General features: G+C 45.8%; 1 protein-coding gene across 7 annotated transcripts in view; it reads left to right on the top strand.

Annotated features, from left to right (window-relative positions):
* The window catches only part of hivep2 (HIVEP zinc finger 2), a 241,941-nt gene that overhangs the window by 183,168 nt on the left and 38,360 nt on the right, over nt 1–20,413 (top strand). Inside the window, exon 1 of one of the 7 annotated variants that reach the window (XM_033026038.1) lies at nt 16,139–16,317. The exons of the other annotated variants lie outside the window; for them this stretch is intronic. The gene's annotated coding sequence lies outside the window, so the exon portion shown is untranslated. Of the gene's footprint in view, nt 1–16,138; nt 16,318–20,413 lie in introns of those variants that run through there. 7 annotated transcript variants of the gene reach the window in all.

Below are 20,413 nucleotides of genomic sequence, written 5' to 3'. Positions count from 1 at the left end.
AGTTGGAAGATCGCAATATGCTTAAGGTTAATCGTTTTTAGGGTTTCAAATTTAAATCCTAAACCCTGCACAGGACAAAACCTTTGAATTTAATTTAGATTAGAGATACAGCGCGGAAACAGGCCCTTCGGCCCACCGAGTCCACACACTAACACTGCCCTACACACACTAGGGACAATTTACACTTATACTTAGTCAATTAACTTACAAACCTGTACATCTTTGGAGTGTGGGAGGAAACCGAAAATCTCGAAGAAAAGACCCATGTGGTCATGGGGAGAACGTACAAACTACGTACAGACGGCACCCGTGGTCGGGATAGAACGCGGGTCTCCGGCGCTGCAAGCGCTGTGAGGCAGCAACTCTACCACTACGCCGCTGTGCTGCCCAATGACCTTAAAATGTCAGTACTGCTTTGAATTCTCTTAAGTTTTATTCCCCTTGAAAATACGCGGCGAATTGAAGGCCATCATATCTCTCAATCAGCAGAGCAAAATTATTTTTAGTTGTAAAATGGGGAAATGATCATGAAGATATTTTATTGCAGAGAATAGTTGTGGGTTGACTGGGAACAGGTGTTGGTCCATGGGGGTAGAACATGGCTATTTCTAATCTTTGTTTCCATCTGTTATCAGTTCTACTTGTGTGCCAGTGAAATAATCATCTCGGACAGATTTGTAGACAGTCTTTTACCAAGCTTATCACTGAATAGCAAGCTCCTGTAGTACACCACATCACCCAGTGCATTCAGGGCTCTCAATGGGTCTCATTAGTGCAGTAATATTTTATTTGAGAATGGTCTGTGATCACATTGAATGGCAGTGCTGGCACGAAGGGCCGAATGGCCTATTCCTGCACCTATTGTCTATTGTCTATTGCAATCACTTGCATCTCCAAAGAAATAGCTCTGCTTTTAATTGCATTGTAAATGTTATTCACGTTATTCCCTTTATCATGTAATTGTACACTGTGGATGGCTCGATTGTCATCATGTATTGTCTTTTTGCCGACTGGTTAGCGCGCAACAAAAGCTTTTTACTGTACCTAGGTGCCGCCCACAATGCTGGGTAGATCCTGGATGAGCTGGGGGCTGAAAGGTCCAACAGGTAAGCGGGGAAATAGAAATTAGGTTACAATTGGATCAGCCACGATCTTAATAAATACCGAATAGGTTCAATCTGCTCCTAACTTGTATAGAACATAGAATAGTACAGCACAGGAATAGTTTTTTTCAGCCCACAATTTCAATGCCGAACATAATACCAAAGTAAGCTAATCCCTTTCACCAGCACATGGTCCATATCCCTCCTTTCACTGCATATTCATGTGCCCATGAGAAAGCGTTTTGAACACCACTATCGTATCCACCACGACCACAAGAAGTGGCAGCATATTCCAGACACCCACCACTCTCTGTGTAAAACTTGCCCCACATATCTCCTTTAAACTAATCTCCCTCTGACCTGGTGATAATAAATTAAACTAAACTAAATTACCCTCAGAACCTATGCCCTATTCCTTCGGGGAATGATACTCAGCAATACCCTTTAACATTTAACATTTATATTAACATTAAATTAACATTTATACCATTTAATACCATTTAACAATTTAACAGAATCACCAAAAATTGTAGAGGAATATTGTCCCAGATCTCTCAATTTCTCCTGATGGAAGAACTCGCTACCCAGCCAGAAGTCACTAAGACTGAAAATCTCTTGACTTTCTCAGTTTTGCATGCCAGAATCCCCGGAGTGAGGCTGTGAACTCAAAACTTTCATGACTCAGAGGTGAGAGTGCTCCCCACCGAGTCAAAAATGTAACGAACTGAATTGATGTGGTTCCCAAAGCACCGGTCCAAACTCTCGAATCCTGTATGATTACAATGGAATGGAATTGATTCAGTTGCTGAAGTTAATGGCTCTAGCACTGGGCCTGAAAGTAGCTTTTATCAGCACTTTTTGCTGGTTTTCAGATGGCCGTGCAGATTGTTGGCACTCGCACTTGACTGAGCACTAGTTTGAGCTTATATTGATGGTGTGCAAAGAGCATTCATTTACATGTTACAGCACAAAAGGCCATTCAGCCCATCATTTTCATACCTGCTTCAAATCATATCAGCCCCATTCTCCTCTCCTTATTTCCCTGTACCCCTGAACTCCGTCGCTCTCACACATCGTAGAAACAAGGAACTGCGGACCTGGTTACACAAAGGGACACAAAGTGCTGGAGTAACTCAGCAGGACATCTTTGGAGAACATGAGTCAGTGATGTTTTGGGTCGAAAGAAGGGTCCCAACCTGACACGTCACCTTTCCATCTTCTTCAGAGATGCTGCTTGACCGGCTGAGTAACTCCAGCACTTTGTGTCTGTCTCTCACACACATGTTTATCAACTCAGCTTTGAATCTTTTTGCCATTATCCTTCACTAATGGGTAATTGCTCAAGCTACAGGAGGTTGAGAGGACCTGAAGTTAATATGGAGGCTGAGGGGAGACCTTATGGATGTTTACAAAATGATGCAAGGCATAGATAGTCTAGACAGTCCCCTGGGGCAGAAATATCAAATAATAGGGGGCATAGCTTTAAGGTCAGAGGGAGAAAGTTTAAAGGAGATATGTGGGGCAAGTTTTACACAGAAGAGTGGTGGGTGTCTGGAATATGCTGCCACTTCTTGTGGTTGAGGCGGATACAATAGTGGTGTTCGAGAGGTTTTTGTCATAGGCACATGAATATGCAGTGAATGGAGGGATATGGTCCATGTGCTGGTGGAAGGGATTAGTTGAATTTGGCATCATGTTCGGCAATGAAATTGTGGGCTGAAAGAACTATTCCTGTGCTGTTTTGTTCTATGTTGTATACAAGGACGGAGCAGATTGAACCTATTCTGTATTTATTAAGGTCCTGGCTGATCCAATTGTAACCTAATTTCTATTTTCCTGCTTACCTGTTGGAACTTTCAGCCCCCCCCCCCCAGCTCATCCAGGATCTACCCAGCATTGTGGGAGGCACATTGGCACAGCTGGTGGAGCCACTGCCTCATGGGTTCAGTGTGTATGGCGTTTGTATTGGTTTCCTCCGGATGTTCCGGTTTCCTCCTACATTCAAAAGACAGGCAAGTTGGTTTGGTTAATTGGCCACTGTAAATTGTGCCCAGTGTGTAAGCGTGTGTGAGGGGGGGAGTTGATGACATGAGGACTCTCTTACCCTCCATCTCTCTTGCTACTGAATCTCTCTCCCCCTCTCTCTATGTATCCATTCTCTGTTTCCCCATACATTAGAAACATAGAAAATAGGTGCAGGAGGAGGCCATTCGGCCCTTCGAGCCAGCACCGCCATTCATTGTGATCATGGCTGATCGTCCCCAATCAATAACCCGTGCCTGCCTTCTCCCCATATCCCTTGACTCCACTAGCCCCTAGAACTCTATCTAACTCTCTCTTAAATCCATCCAGTGATTTGGCCTCCATTGCCCTCTGTGGCAGGGAATTCCACAAATTCACAACTCACTGGGTGAAAAAGTTTTTTCTCACCTCAGTCTTAAATGGCCTCCCCTTTATTCTAAGACTGTGGCCCCTAGTTCTGGACTCGCCCAACATTGGGAACATTTTTCCTGCATCTAGCTTGTCCAGTCCTTTTATAATTTTATGAGAGATACCCCCTCATCCTTCTAAACTCCAGTGAATACAAGCCTAGTCTTTTCAATCTTTCCTCATATGACAGTCCCGCCATCCCAGGGATCAATCTCATGAACCTACGCTGCACTGCCTCAATCACAAGGATGTCTTTCCTCAAATTAGGAGACCAAAACTGTATGCAATACTCCAGATGTGGTCTTACCAGAGCCCTATATAACTGCAGAAGAACCTCTCTACTCCTATACTGAAATCCTCTTGTTATGAAGGCCACCATTCCATTAGCTTTCTTCACTGCCTGCTGTACCTGCACGCCAATTTTCAGTGACCGGTGTACAAGGATGCCCAGGTCTCGGTGTACCTCCCCCTTACCTAACCTAACCCCATTGAGATAATAATCTGCCCCCTTGTTTTTGCCACCAAAGTGGATAACATCACATTTATCTATATTATACTGCATCTGCCACGCATCTGCCCACTCACTCAACCTGTCCAGGTCACCCTGCAACCTCCTAACATCCTCTCCCACTTTCTATCTCTTTTGCTTTCCCAGCCATCTCTTCTTTTCCCTTGCTCTCCCTTCCCTTGATCCTTCCCCCTCTCTCCACTATTCTCATTCTCCCTTTCCCTTGGTCTTCCCAACAGATTTATTATTTTTCTTCGTTCCTTGTTTTCTGTGTCACTCCTTTATTGCCCCATGACTATCTCTCTTTTATCCTTGTCTTTCTCTCCCTCGCCCTCACTCTGACTCTCTGTCTTCCTTTCTCTTGCTCTCTTGCTCTCACCCTCTCTGTTTTCCTCTCTTGCCTTTCTTTTTCTTACTTTCTCTATCTCTCCACCCAAATTGTCTCCCCTTTCTTAATGCTTCTCTCCTCCCTGCCCCACTCTCTCCCCTCTATCTTCACCCTCTTTTCTCTCTCTCTCTCCGTTCCCTCCGTCTCTCTCTCCTTTTCCTATCTCTATTTCTGCCTCTCTCTCCCACACTGTATCTTTCTCTGTCCCACGCTCTCTCTCTCTCTCTCCCCCACACTGTCTCTCTCCTTCCCCACTGTCTCTCTGCTTTTCTCTCTTTCTTTTTATACCTCTCAATCCTCTCCCCAGCTCTCTCCACCATTTCCCCTCTCCCCCCATTCCTTTCTTGCTTACTCTCCTCCTTTCTGACCGCCCCCCTTACCCCTTCTCTCACCCCTCATTTTTGCCTCTCTCTTCTCCTCAAACCCCTCACTCTCTGCACCTCTCTCATTCTCTCTATCTTTTTATCTTGCTCTCTCTGTCTCTCTCTCTCTCTATCTACCTTTCGCTGCCCCCTCGCCCCCACTCCATCTCATTCCCCGGCTCATTCTTGCCGCCCCCCCCGCCCCCTCGAGAAGCATCTCCTGGCAGTGCAATGAGTGTGTATCCTGGAGCAGATGCTCTTGCCGTGGCCCCCTGGATATACCGGGCTCGGGTGCAGGGAGCATGTTGAGTGGAGCATCTGCTCGCGCTGATCCCTGGCAACGCACAAATCCACTCAGCACACTTTGCCGACAACCCAGCGCTTAGCCCAGCCACTCACCACCTTGAACATGAGCTGTCGCGCTCAGAGACTGGTTGATATTCAAACACTGCACATCTCGGGCTATCTACTTTTACAGGAGGGCTCTCCAGTATTTTCAACCACTGCCTCCCCAATAGCTCCACCCACCCCATTGCTAACCCCTGCCCATCTCTGTTCAGTTGGCAGCCTTCGATGCCCAGGATTTATCCCAGAATCTGCCCGGTGCCTGCAGAGTCGCCTCGTGCTGAGTGTAAACATTGCCCTGTGCCAATGCTTCTGTGATTTAAATTCTACTCAATGCATTTTTGCAGGGGATAATTTTGCAGGTTTGAAAGCCCTTTGTGGCTGTACAAGAGCAGCGTGGGGTGCTCAGGGGAGATGTTGAGAGGCTCTTCATCTGGGTAGAAGTGTCCAATACAATGGAGCCCAATCTCAAGAGAGCCTAGGATTGGGGCAGAGTGGAGGCCAGGCAGTCTCTGGAGGGTCTAGAACTGAATGTATCATTTCAGGACAGTCCAGAACTGGAGGGACAGTGTCAGGGGTATCTAGAACTGGATGCAACCCCTTGGGAGGGTCTAGAATTGGATCTTAGACTTGGGAGGAGTCTAGAACTGGTGGCATCGTCTCCGGGGTGTCTAGAAGTGGGTTAAATCACAGGGGCATCTAGTATTATGGATAGTGTTGAGGGAGCCTAGAACTAGAAGCATTATTTCAGGGTGGTCTAGAATTGGGTCACTGTCATCTAGAACTGGAAGCACTATCCAGGTCTCAATCTAGAACTTGGGGGTCAATCTCAGAAGAGTCCAGGTTTGGCTTCAGAGTTCTCATCCATCATCACCATTACAGGTTATGGGTTACTCCAGCATTTTGTGTATCCGTGTTGGAAACCGGCATCAGTAATTCCTTTTATTTCCTAGCTTTGGTGCTCTTTTGTGGAAATAATTCCCGCCGCGTTCCGCAGTTACACTTGGTTGTCTGGGAAATGTGGTGAGGTGTCCTGAGGAGGTGATGGGTGCTACCGGAATACAGGTCTTGCTTTCTGCCACCTACCTGAGTAACCTAACGTGACACCAGTCATCTCCTCTGACGCCCACCTGTAATAGCGTCCCTCACTCCACCCACAAAATGCAAATCTCTGACAGATAAAGGATTAGTCTTGAAACTGAAATACGATGCAAATGAACAAGTGAAGTACTGGTGCCTCTGCGTCTTATGCACAAACAGTGGTGTTATTTTGAGGGAGCAATGGTGTGGTGTTAACCACCAGGCAGATACGTTCACTCATTGACAGATCAGCTTCTACACCGGTAATACACAGATATGGCAGCAATTAAACAATAGCCTTGCTGGGCAGGGTGGTGGAGATGGGTTGGGAGAGCTGGACCTCATAGATTAAGGTTGGCGGATGGAGGGAGGTCTCCTTGGATTATGTGTGAGAGAGAGAGAGAGAGAGAGACAGACAGACAGACAGACAGACAGACAGACAGACAGACAGACAGACAGACAGACAGACAGACAGACAGACAGACAGACAGAGATTCCTTTTGTCCATCTTAGTGACAAGGCGGTGGTTTATGGAGTGTCTACCAGGCCAGGACAGCTGGTGATGGAATAACAAAGTCACACGCAAGGTTTGTCCTGGAAGCCGTTGATTAATCGTACACCACCGGACTCGGGAACAGCCTCCGTTACCAGGCTTCTGAATGGTCCTACCATAGGCTGGGATACTGTTCCCTTCACCTCTACCCCATTGCAGGCATTGAACTTTGTCTATGGAACTGTTGCGCTACGATGCTGAGAACTATACTCTGCCCTCTCTCTGGATCTTCCCCTTTGCTCTACCTGTTGTACTTGAATTTGACATGATTGTATGTATGTATAGTATTATCTGTTCTGATTGAAAAGCTTTGTTTTGCACGTTATCCATTGTCTACCTACCTAGTTTTACTGACAATTTATTGTTTGTTGTATATTTGGTTGTTGTGTCACCATGCCTGTGAAGCTGCAGTAAGTAAGACTTTAACTGTTCCGTTCCTGGTTCATGTATGACAACTAAATACTCTTCATATGGTAACCAGACCTCCATCGTACTGTAATTAATAGCATCAAAAGCACAGACGTTGCTAAGAACAAACACTTAATAAAAAGTGAAGACAGAGAGGAAACTAGTTCTGCTGTTCATGGGATACATGTGTACGTCAGAATTAAATTTATTAATTTCACGAGCGCTTGAATGTATGCAGAGTTGTCTATGAGTCGAGCATTTCTAACCCGGAGCCAGCCTGTTGAGTAAACAGGAGAATATCAAGAAGCGCAGGGAGGAACAGACATCTACCGGAGCATATATCTACATATCCTTAAATGTAACAAACAGCTTAATTATAATCATAGCCATACATGCAGCATGGAAACAAGCCCATTGGCCCAACTTGCCTGCATCGACCATCATGTCCCATCCACACTAGTCCCACCTGCCTGTGTTTGGCCCATAACCCTCTAAATCTATCCTATCCATTTACCTGTCTAAATGTTTCTTAAACGTTGTTATCGTACCTGCCTCAACTACTTCCTCTGGCAGCTAGTTCCAGATACCTACCACCATTTGTGTAAAAAAGTTACCCCTCAGGTTCCTATTAAATTTTTCCTCCCTCATCTTAAACCTATGTCCTCTGGGTTCTCAATTCCCCTACACTGGGTAAGAGAATGGGCAGTGTGTTTACCTGATCTATTCCTCTCACGCTATTGTATACATGTATAAAATCACCCCAATTAGGTGGTCAAAAAGGCAGTGAGAAATGGGTCCTTATTCACCTATTATGCAATTGTAGCAAGAATGCCCCAATTTTAAAATGAAAACAGCAAACTATGGAAACACTCAGCCATTCAGGCAGATTCTGTGAAAAGAGTAACTGTTAATGTTTCCAGTTTAAGACCTTTCATCCAAACTGGAAACTAGAGAAACCATTTCTCTCCCCACAAATACTTCCTGACCTGCAAAGTATTTCCAGCATTTTGTTTCAGATTTCCAGCAACTGCTGTTTTTTATTTTCATTCATTAATTTTATACAACATTTCTCTTTACGATAAAGATCAATGTTCCTTCTTTTTCCTGTATGAAGGCATTCTTTCACGGCAACATTTGAAAGCAAACACCCACAATACTGGTCTGTTATTGAGGAACAAACATGGGCCAGGACTTTAGATAATACTCCACTTGGATGTTACATGTGAGAAAGGAGTTAGACTAAAGACAGGCCAGCCTCTCTGATAATGCGAACTGGTGCGTCAAACTGAGTCCCTAGTTTGGATCTCCGGATGTTGTATTCCATATCCTTTACTTTAGAGTTACAGCATGGGATTAGGCCCTTCGGACCACCGGGTCCATGCCGACCCACGATCACCCTGTACTAGCACTCTCCTACACACTAGGGTCTGAAGAAGGGTTTCGGCCCGAAACGTTGCCTATTTCCTTCACTCCATAGATGCTGCTGCACCCACTGAGTTTCTCCAGCTTTTTTGTGAACCTAGGGACAAATTACAATTTTACTGAAGCCAATTAACCTACAAACCTGTACATAGTTGGAGTGTGGGAAGAAACCGGAGCACCCAAAGAAAACTCACGCAGTCACAGGGAGAATGTACAAACACTGTACAGACCGCACCTCTGGTCAGGATCGAACCCTGGTATCTGGTGCTGTAAGGCAGCAATTCTACCGCTGCACCACTCGATTCCTTAAACTGTAGAGAGTAGCACAGGTTAAAAGTCCAAAGGTTAGGTAGGTAAGCACAAAAAATAACTGAAGTGTTTGTACTTTCAACTATTACACATTATAACTCATGTTGAATTTATTGTCAAATGCCCAAGTACGGTGAAGTGCATGTACAATGAAAATCTTGCTTTAGCAACATTGCATTTAAATAGACAGAGGCACACAAAAACATGAATTTTACAAAGCAGTGAAAAGAAAATGCTGTGTAAAAAACAAGACATTGTGCAAAAATAAACAATTAGAAATGTCCATGGTAGTGAAAGAGGTGGTGTCCAGTTTTCTGTTGTTAAGGTAGGATTAAAGTATCTCTGTCCCTGCACCTGGTGATGCAGGGCTTCATGTTGCTGTACCTTCTGCAGCAAGTAAAAGGCATGTGCCGGGTTGTGCAGGACACCATAAAATTGGTGGTACACAAAATTGCTGGGGAAACTCAGCGGGTGCAGCAGCATCTATGGAGCGAAGCCAGCCTATTTCCTTCGCTCCATAGATGCTGCTGCACCCGCTGAGTTTCCCCAGCAATTTTGTGTACCTTCGATATTCCAGCATCTGCAGTTCCCTTTTGAACACCATAATATTGGTGCCTGATTCGCTAAGTTACTCCAGCATTTTGTGTTGATCTTCACCATTATATTATCCAGGGCACTATTAATAATTATTTTACAGATATGCCATAGACCTTTATCAATCCCTTTTGCAGAGCCGATGGTGGCTTGATTTGTCATCTCCCGATAATGCGGCACGCAATCTTTCTGTATTGCAGGGGCGTTTAAAAGCATAGGATTCACGCTCATTTCCCAGGAGTGCAACTTGAACCCATCATCCTGTGACTCAAGGTGTGAGTGCTACCCACTGGCTATAATCCACTCTGTGTGTCACACGTTACAAAGCTCCCGATCTCGTGAAACAGGCTCACTGTGTGTCCAGCCGCAGGAGGTTTGTGTTGGAACCATGGAGTGTTTTCTTAAGGTTTGCTGCTTTTATACACAGCGAGGGCCAACCTCCTTCACATCATGTGGCGTCGCTCGTTAGCCGAGGCAACCCCTGGGCTTTGAGAAGCATCTAATTACAGGAACGAACAAATCTACCACAGGTAGACACAAAAAGCTGGAGTAATTCAATGCGACAGGAGAGAAGGAATGGGTGACGTTTCGGGTCGAGACCCTTCTTCAGACCCGATGACACCTTCTCCTCCACCCGAAACGTCACCCATTCCTTCTCTCCAGAGATGCCGCCTGCCCCGCTTTGTTACTCCAGCTTGTTGTGTTTATCTTCGGTTTAAAGCAGCATCTGCAGTTCCTTCCTACACAAATCTACCACAGACGTCAACTCTGGCAGCACCGGGACATGAACGGTGACGGGACAGCCTTTGTTTGACAAGCGAGTTCCGTCTTTTAATAGGTAATATCAAGGAACTGCATATGCTGGTTTATAAATTCATAAGTTCCAGGAGCAGAATTCGGCCATTTGGCCCATCAAAGAAAGCTGGGGAAAGGCTCCCGACCTGAAAACGTCACGCATTCATTTTCTCCACCGATACTGCTTGCCTGACCTGCTGAGTTACTCCAGCGTTTTGTCATAGAGTCATAGAGTGATACAGTGTGGAAACAGGCCCTTCGACCCAACTTGCCCACAACCGTGTCCATCTTTAGTCTGTTAATAGCTCGTCTCCTTTCTGCAGTTCGCAGTGACCCTCTGCCCACGCTCCGTCATCTGTCTTGTTGATTCGATGCTTCATCCCCACATTGCTATTCTTAAGAAGTAAAATCATCACAATTCACCGGCGCCGCCCCTCAGCAAGTCGACCAACATTCCTTCCCTCCCCTCCTCCCCTCCGCTCAGTGAGTTCAGATATGGAACAGTACTGAAGACGGGTGTTCCGTAAAGACCATGTGTGTAAAGTTGACTGGACTCAACAGTCTTGTTGGCCTGTGGCAGTATGAAGTGCTCTGGTCTCCGTGTCTCTGTTTGTTTGTGTGTGTGTGTGTGTGTGTGTGTGCTCATGTGTGTTTGTACATGTGTGTATCTGTCATGCGTGCGCCCATGAACATCTGTGTGTGTGTGTGCGTGTTAGTGTCTAAGTGTGTATCTGTCTGTGTGTACTTGTGTGTGGCTATGCGTACATGCTGTTTGTATGTCACGTGTGTTCATGTCTGTGACTGCTTGTGCTCTGTATGTGTGCAAGTGCACGTGTGTTTGTGTCCATGTGTGATGGTGTGTGCATATACATGTACTTTTGTGTGAATGTGCTTGTGTGTGTGTCTGTGTCTGCATTTGTGTGTACATGCTGTGTTTATGTCTGCATAGCTATGTGTGTGTCTGTGCGTGCGTATACAAGTGCCATTGTGTGAATGTGTCTATGTGTGTGAGGAAGAAAATGTTGATTTCCCTTTGGAAAGCAACCTTCCCCCAATCACCCATCTGTTAAGTTGGCTGTTGCTTACTTCACGTCACCAGCAGGTGTACTTTAAACAAATTTATACATAATAGAGGAAGAGCTTGGAATGTAGAAGATGAAACAGCATCCCGACACTGAAGTGTACCTCGATATTAAAATTGTTTTAAAATCCCACTCTCCCTGTAGAAACACTTCCAGCCCTATAACCCTCACTGATGTCCTCCATCCCTATAATTCTGGCCTCAGTAATGCGTTACTTTAATAGTTCAAGAGACAGCACCGTGGCACAGCTAGTAGAGCAACTACGGGATCGATCCTGACTTCTAATGCTGTCAGAGTGGAGTTGGCACGTTCTCCCTGGGACTGCGTGGGTTTCCCTTGGGTGCTTTGAACCGTCCCCATCCCACATCCCAAAGACACGGGGATTGGTAGGTTGAATGAGCACGATAATCTCCCCTTAGTGAGTAGTAAGAATCTAGAGGGAATTGATGAGAATGTGGACCATACAATAGATATTAGGGAAAACTAGAGGAAAGTAGAGAGCTTGGTGAGTTGGTTTGGGCTCCTGTGTTGTAAAGAAATTGTGCAGCCTTTAGTTTAGTGCAGGAAACAGGCCCTGCGGTCCCACCAGGTCAGTGCCGACCAGCGATCCCCGCACCTTAACACCATCTCACACACACTAGGGACAATTTACAATTTTACCAAGCCAATTATCCTACAATGCTGTACGTCTTTGGAGTGTGGGAGGGAACCCGGAGCTCTCAGAGAAATCCCACGCAGGTCACGGGGAGAATGTACAAACTCCGTACAGGCAGCATCCATAGTCAGGATCGAACCCGGGTTTCTAGCGCTGTAAGGCAGCAATTCTACCAAAGCACCACCGAGCCTCTGGAGATCCAAGATCTGGAATCTTCTTCCTAAACTCTTCAGATTCTTGGTTTCTTCTGTATGTCTCCTTCCACGCCATGTTTTTGTCCAAATGTTTTGGTCACCTGCCTTGTTACCTCATCATGGGTTAACATGACATTGTTTATTGGATGAAGCTGCCCAAAAGCAGACATTCCAGTGCTCTACAGATGGAGTGAAAATGTGATTATTATTATTATGCTTTTCTCTTTCTGTTCCTGCTAATCTGTTTTTTTAGTCTAAGATAAACAAGAGCACCCTACAGTCAGCTGGGGCTTGAAAATATGTAAATATACTGTAAAATTGATGAATGCAATAAAATATTGCAGCACACCCCTGTTGCATGTTTCAATAATGATTCAAGCCAAGAGTCAAGTCAAGAGTTTAATTGTAATTGTTATTTTCAGTCAAACCTGCTTTTGCTGTCACTTATGACAATACCCAAGAGATTAAGTCACCATGTGAAGAATTTTTTATTGTCATAGGCACCGGAAATGGAACAATGAAATTCGTACTTGCTGCAGAGAACTCTAAAGTTCTCAAACACAACAACCAAAAATACAATAAATAATAATACAATAAATGATCAGTTATGTTGGGTAACCAGACCATAGCAGTGCACGCCAAAGTACATACTGCAACGTTAAACAGGGTCCATAATAGGACATAAAGTGCTGGAGTAACTCAACAGGCCAGGCAGCAACTCTGGAGAACATGGATAGGTGATGTTTTGGGTCAAGACCCTTCTTCAGGGTCCGTGGTGACCTGAAATGTCACCTATTCATGTTCTCCAGAGATGTTGCCTGACCTTGCCTGAGTTACTCTGACACTTTGTGTCCTTTTGTGTATTAACCAGCATCTCCCATTCCTTGTTTCTGCAAGGTTTATAGTAGTTTGGCACTGAAGTAGGGTTGTGGTTAGGACTGTGCAGTGTGGTTCAAGAGCATGATAGTTGATGGGAAGAAGCTGTTCTTGAACTTAGAGGTACCAGTTCTCAAGCACTTGCACTTTTATCCCTAATGGTAGCAACGAGATGAGAAGGTGGCCCATTAATGATATTATCTGTCGCCTTTAGGCAGGGATTCCTATAGATCCCTTCCATAGTGGGCAGGTCAGTACCCATAATAAACCGAGCAATGTCCACCACTTTTTGCAAGTTTCTATTTAAAGCACTGCAGTGTAATGTAACTAAGCTTCCTTACAACACCTTATATTCTTGTTTTCCACCAACCCTTCTCAGAATCTACCACTAAGGGACAATTTACAGCATCCAACTAACCTATCAATCCGCATGTCTGGCATGTGGGAGGAAAGTGGAGCATTTGAGGAAGACCCACATGGTCACAGGGAGCACACGTAAACTCCACACCAACAGCATCTGGAGTCAGCTTCGAACCTGGGTCACTGTAGTTGTGAGGGACAAGTTCGACCAGCGGTGACACAGTTTGTCCTTTTTTGAACAGGATCAGTCAGATTAGATATAGTCTGAAGAAGGGTCTCGACCCAAAGCGTCACGTCACCCATTCCTTCTCTCCAGAGATGCTGCCTGTCCCGCTGAGTTACTCCAGCTATTTGTGTCTACCTTTGATTTAAACCAGCATCTGCAGTTCTTTCCTACACAGATGTAGGGAAGATGTAGAAACAAAGAACTGCAGATGCTGGTTTACCAAGGAAAGACACAAAATACTAGGGTAACTCAGCGGGTCAGGCAGCATCCCTGGAGAATATGGATAGGTGACGTTTTGGGTCGGGACCTTTCGTCAGCGAGGGAAGATGTTCCCGGTTGGTGGATTATCCAGAATCAAGGGTTGTAGCTTCAGGTTGTAGGGTATATCATTCAGAAACAGGATGAGGAGACATTTCTTCACCTAGAAAAAGGTGGGCCAATGGAACTCTTTCCCAAAGTGAATTTCTTTCCCATCGTACAAACCTGCCTCCCCACCCACTAATCTACTCCTCCATTTACACTCCATGACTATGGGTGCGTGTCTATACAGTGTTTGTACGTTCTCCCCGTGACCTGTGTGGGTTTTCTCCGGGATCTCTGCTTTCCTCCCACACTCTAAAGACCTGCAGGTTCGTAGGTTAATTGGCTTGGTTAATTGTAATTTGTCCCTAATGTGTGTGGGATGGTGTTAATGTGCGGGTATCGCTGGTCAACGCAGGCTGAAAGGGCCTGTGCTGTTCAAATATTTCGAAACTAAACAGAACTCAATCAATGTAATTTTTTTTAAAAGCGGGTATATTTTTCAATGCTGCAGCATCCCTGCAGCAGCATTGAAAAATATACCTACTTTAAAAAAAATCACATTTATCAAACAGTTATTCTGTTTAGTTTAGTTTAGCTTTGAAATATTTGGATACTTTCAAGAGAGAGCTAGATAGGGCTCTTAAAAATAGCGGAGTCAGGGTATATGGCGAGAAGGCAGGAACGGGGTACTGATTGTGGATGATCACCCATGACCACATTAAATGGTGGTGCTTGCTCGAAGGGCTGAATGGCCAACTCCTGCACCTATTGTCTATTGTCTAATTAACCTACAAACCTGTATGTCTTTAGAGTGTGAGAGGAAACCGGAGATCCCGGCGAAAACCCAGGGGAAAGGGAGATGGGTGAATGCAGGAACAGTGTCGAGGTGGTTGATCAGTCATGATCCTGTTAAGTGCTGAGGAGGTTTGAAGAACCAAATGGCCTATTCCTTCTCCTATCTCCCGTTTTCAATGTAATTAGGGTTGTCAAGTGATCAAAAAATTAATCACAATTAGTCTTGTGTATTATTAGAAGACATTGTGATTTAATTGTGGTATTAATCAGATATCAGTATTCAACATGCAAAGATAAAATTGTCTTCGAGAGGATGGGCAGCAAGTGAGAGGAGGGAGGCAGAGGGGATACAGAGAGGGTGAGTGGGGATGGGGGAGATCTGGGTGGGTAGGAAGAAGGGGAGAGATATAGAGAGAGAAAGTGGGGGCATAAGGGGGAATAAGAAGATGGGGGGAAGGGGATATAGATGCGGAGGAGGCAGAGAGAATAGCAATGAAAGGGGAAAGATACGAAGACTGGGTTCAATGTTTAAAAATAAGGGTCATCCATTTAAAACAGATGAAGGGAGGACTTTCTCATAGAACCGCCTTCATCAAAGGATGGTGGAAGAGTTTTTGAGTATTTTTTGTAGCAGAGGCAGGTGAATTCTTGATAAGCAGAAGAGGGAAAGGTTACTGGATGTAGGCGGGTTTGCAGAGTTAAGGTTAAGAAATGATTTCATTGAATTGGTGGCATAACAGTGCAGTGAATAGAGCTGCTGCCTCACAGCATAGGAGTCCTGAGTTCAATCCTGACCACGGATGCTGTTCGTGCTCAGTTTGCATGTTCGACTTGTGTCCTCGGGTCCTCCAGTTTCCTCCTACATCCCAAAAAGATACGTGGGTCAGTAGGATAATTAGCTGTTGTAAATTGCCACAAGTGTGTAGGTGAGGGATGGAATCTGGGAGAAGTTGATGGGAATGCGGGGAGAATAAAAATTGAATCTAGGATCAGTGTAAATAAGTGGTTGAAGGTGAACACGGACCCGGTGGGCCGAAGAGCCCGTTTCCATGCTGTGTCACTTCATGGCTGCATGAATAGCAGGGCAGAATCCAGGGGCTGAGAGGCCTACTCTTGCTTCTAATTTCTATGATTAAAAATACTGAATTTAAAAATCCTTACGGTGCAGTGGTGAGATTTGAACCTGCGGCCTCTTGATTGCCACCCTGTGATGTCATCACCACTTTATCCGCAGAGCTTTCACTAAACACCTGCAAATGTGGTGGCGTGTGGGAAATGCCACCTGGGTTGATAATAACCAGTTTGACCTCAAAAGGTGCTGTTTTCCAGATGACATCAGGGATTGTTATGTAAGGATTCCCCGCCCTGGTGGAAAGGTTAACAATTACCTTGACTGGGAGCCACACACCCTGCCTCAGTAACACTGTTTTATCACAGTTACACCTCGCTCGGTATCACCCTCGCCACCTGTTCTGAGGTGCGGAGTAGAGGAAGTCTTTGTGTTAAAGAATTCAGAGATCTTGGCTGTGGTGAGTATTGTAGATTTTTTTTTAAACTTACAGTTTGAGACTTCTATTGGATTCATGGGAGGCAGAGGGGAGGATGCTCCTCAAACTGCAGAGCATCTTGGACAATACAGCTCACCCCCTCCATGACACACTGGTCAACCTGAGGAGTACCTTCAGCAACAGACTGGTTCCACCAAGATGCAGGACAGAATACCACAGGAGATTCTTCTTCCCTGAGGCTATCAAACTGTACAACTCCTCCCCTTCTGTCGTGGGGTAGACTGAGGCTGGCTCCCCTCCCCCCCCCCCCAATCTTTGCAAATCTCCAATTCTTTCCACTCATCACTTTAATTTCATGTATTTTGTGTTTTAATGACTTGGCAGATCAATTTCCCTCCTGGGATAAATAAAGTTCTATTGTATCGTATCTATTGGACTCAGACACATGTGCATGGTCTAAAGTGAAAGTTGGAAACAAAAACTGAAAATGCTGAAAATACTCTGCAGGTCAGGCAGCATCTGTGGAAAGAGAAACAGACATAATGTTCAAAGTTGAAAACCGTTCATCAGAATTCGGGTGGAGAAAACAAGCTGGTTTTATGCTGATGAGTGGGTGTGGTGGAGAAACAAATAGAGGGAATATCATATGGTCATAGTGGGCTGAATGGCCTCTTCCTGTGCTGTATAACTCCGATAGGTTGCAGCCAGGATTGTCACTGGGATAAGTTGTAGGTAGAGTTGTCCAGTCGATAGTTTATTGATGGAAGCAAGAGAGAGCATGAAATATGGAACACTAAAGCTAGGAGGGTAGTTAGCCTGTTGTTTCTTAATGCTCTCGAGGCAAGTTTTGCTACGCTAAAGGCATCATGGAAATAAATTGATGTAAATGAAAACTTTTCTTCTTGGGCAAGGCTCCTCAATTTACAGGGAATATATTGTGCTATAAAGGCATTGGGCAGCACAATCGTGTTGCAAATAAAGTTATTGCCTCACAGTTCCAGAGGCCGAGGTTTAATCCTGATCTCTGTGTTGTCTGTGTGGTGTTTGCACATACTTCCTTTGACCACATGGACCTCCTTGAGGTGCTCCAGTTTCTCCTTACACCCCAAAGACGGAGGTTAGTACAGTTAATTGACCCAATTGTGTAGGTGAGTGGAAGTAGAATCTGGGGGGAATTGATGGGAATGCAGGGACAATAACAAAAAATTGACAAGCATAGGATTAATCGAAATGGGTGGTTGATGATCAGCACAGGCCAAGTGGGCCGAAAGGCCTGTTCCTGAGCCACACAGTCATAGAGTGGCTCTATTACTCTGAGCCACTCTGTCCAATTGTTCCCTGCAATCCACTGCCCATCCCTCATCATCTCATTCAAACCCTATCTCAGAATCAAAGAGTAGTACAGCATGGAAACAGGCCCTTCTGCCTTACCGATCTAGATTCCCCATCTAAGCTAGTACCATTTACCCACTTTTGGTCTCCATCCTTCTAAACCTTTCGTATCCACATACCAGTTCAAATATTTTTAAATGATTTTATATCTGCCTCAACCACTTTTTCTGACAGCTGTTCTATATACGTTCCACCCTCTGTATGAAAAGGTTGTCCCTCAGGTTCCTGCTAAATCTTTCCCCTATCACCTCAAACGTATGCCCTCTAGTGGACACAAAATGCTGGAGTAACTCTGGGACAAGCAGCATCTCTGGAGAGAAGTCACAAGTCAAGTCAAGTCACATTTATTTATATAGCACATTTAAAAAACAACTCTCGTTGGCCAAAGTGCTTTACATTTGTTATAAGAATAGTATAAACAAACAAACTACATACATATATACATATAGCCCTCGCTCATTGGACGTCAGGAAAGGCTTGGGAGTATAGATAAGATTTTAGTCTTGACTTAAAGGAGTCGATGGAGGGGGCAGCCCTGATGGGAAATGGGATACTGTTCCACAGTCTAGGAGCTGCAACCGCAAAGGCGCGGTCGCCCCTAAGCTTATGCCTAGACCGCGGGATATTCAGCAGCCCCAAGTCGGCCGATCTGAGGGACCTGAAGGTGGAGTGGTGGGTTAGAAGACCATTAATGTAGGAGGGGGCAAGCCCATTGAGGGCTTTGTAGACATAGAGGAGGGTCTTGAAATGTATACGGAACCGCACAGGGAGCCAGTGGAGAGAGGCCAGGATCGGGGTGATATGGTCCCTTTTTCGGGTGCCCGTCAGGAGTCTCGCTGCGGCTTTTTGGACCAGTTGCAGGTGGGACAGGGAAGATTGGCTGATGCCTGTGTAAAGAGAGTTGCAGTAATCTAGGCGGGAGGAGATAAATGTGTGGATGATCTTTTCGAGGTTATCAAAGTGGAGGAATTGTTTTATTTTAGCTATCGTCCGAAGCTGAAAGAAGCTAGCTTATACCACGGCATTGACTTGTTTGTCAAATTTCAGTGCTGAGTCAAATATCACGCCGAGGTTTTTGACGTGAGGTTTGAGTAGAGGGGTAAGGCTTCCAAGGCTGCCTGCTATCATTTTGATTGAGTCCGAGGGACCGAGAAGGATGACCTCAGACGTCAGAGAAGGAGTGGGTGATGTTTCGTATCGAGGCTCTTCTTCAGAAGAAGGGGGTAGGTGGCATTCGACCCACTGGGGTTAAGCATACTTCCAACAGAACAATTCCATCAGTCCCATCCTCCTTCTCTTTCTTTTCCTGTACTTCTGAAACGTATTCTTTGTCAACTGCCCAGCAACTTTCCATTTGATTCTTTGACTCCTATATAAGAGGTGATTTAGGGCAGCCAGTTAAGCTACCGAGTGGCATGTCTCCAGGATGTGGGAGGAAACTGGAGCACTCAGAGGAAACCCACCCAGAGTTGACCCAGGGCGAATGCCAAACACTGCACAGACAGCACCGGAGGTCGAGATCGAATCTTGGTCTCTGCATTTGGAGCAGGAAAGCCAAGGAGTCTATTTGCCTTTTCAGCAACCACACTGTCTTTCATCTACCTCATCCTCCTCAACTCTTAATAACCATTGTGGTTTTGCCCCTTGGATGCCCTCCTCTGTTCAACTAGAGCACTTGAAGAAGACAGCATAGTCATCCTTAAAGAGGCGTAAATTCAGAACCAATCAATGAAGCGGTAGTTTGTGATCAAGTAGTTAGTTAAAGATCACTCTCCACAGCAAGTCCGTGCCGACTAGCAATCACCTTTGCACTGGTTCTATCCGACACATTAAGGACAATTTAACAGAAGCTAATCAACCTACAAACCTGCACATCTTTGGAATTTGGGTGGAACCAAGAGCACCCGGAGAAAACCCACATGGTCACATGGAGAACATACAAACTCCTTACAGCCAGCACCCGAAGTCCGGATCGAGCCCAAGTCACTGGCACTGTAAGGCAGCAACTCTATTGCTGCACTACTGTGCTCACTCAGCGCAGCGCCCCCACCAACCGTTATTTCATGCTACATCTTTATCATCCTGAATGCAGCATGTTAGTCTTTTCAACTTTTTTTTTGTGTGTGATTTAAGGTATGTTTTTAATGTTTCTTTGTGTGTCTTGTATGGGGGGTGGTGTGGGGGAGTGTAAGGGGGAAACCGTTTTGGTCGCCTCCTCCACGGAGAGGCGACTTTTTCCATGTCGCCTCCCCAGTGGCCTAACTGCAAGAATTGGTGCGGCCTTTCCCTGTGACGTGCCCGGGGCTTCAGCTGCGGGTGCAGCGCGGACTCTCGGCGTGGAGCGGGCGAGCCCTCGCTGGAGGGGAGCTCTCTGTTCGCTGCCCCGCGGCAGCCTGAGGCCGCGGTCTGCAGTGCTCCGGCCGGCGCGGCGTCCGCAGCCTGGGATCCCTCATGGGGGACCCGGGGTGAAGAAGCTCCGACTGCCAGCCCGCGGCCAACTTCTACCGCGGGCACGGCGTGGACTTACCATCAGGAGCGGGGTCCCTTGCCGCGGATCCCTGGAGGGGAGCTTCGTCTGCCGGCCCTGCAGTCTGCGGTGCTTCTGGCTGCGGCGCAAACTTTAAATCTTCGACCGCCGGCCTGGAGCCCACACCAACATGAAGCCGCGGTCTCTGGTGGGGGAGGCACTGTTTCAGGACTTACCTGGACTTTTTAACCTTGTCTG

This window comes from Amblyraja radiata, chromosome 8 (genome assembly GCF_010909765.2).
Source record: "Amblyraja radiata isolate CabotCenter1 chromosome 8, sAmbRad1.1.pri, whole genome shotgun sequence".
NCBI lineage: Eukaryota > Metazoa > Chordata > Chondrichthyes > Rajiformes > Rajidae > Amblyraja > Amblyraja radiata.
Note: the sequence above shows the minus strand (reverse complement) of the source record. Positions and strands in the feature narration are given on the sequence as shown.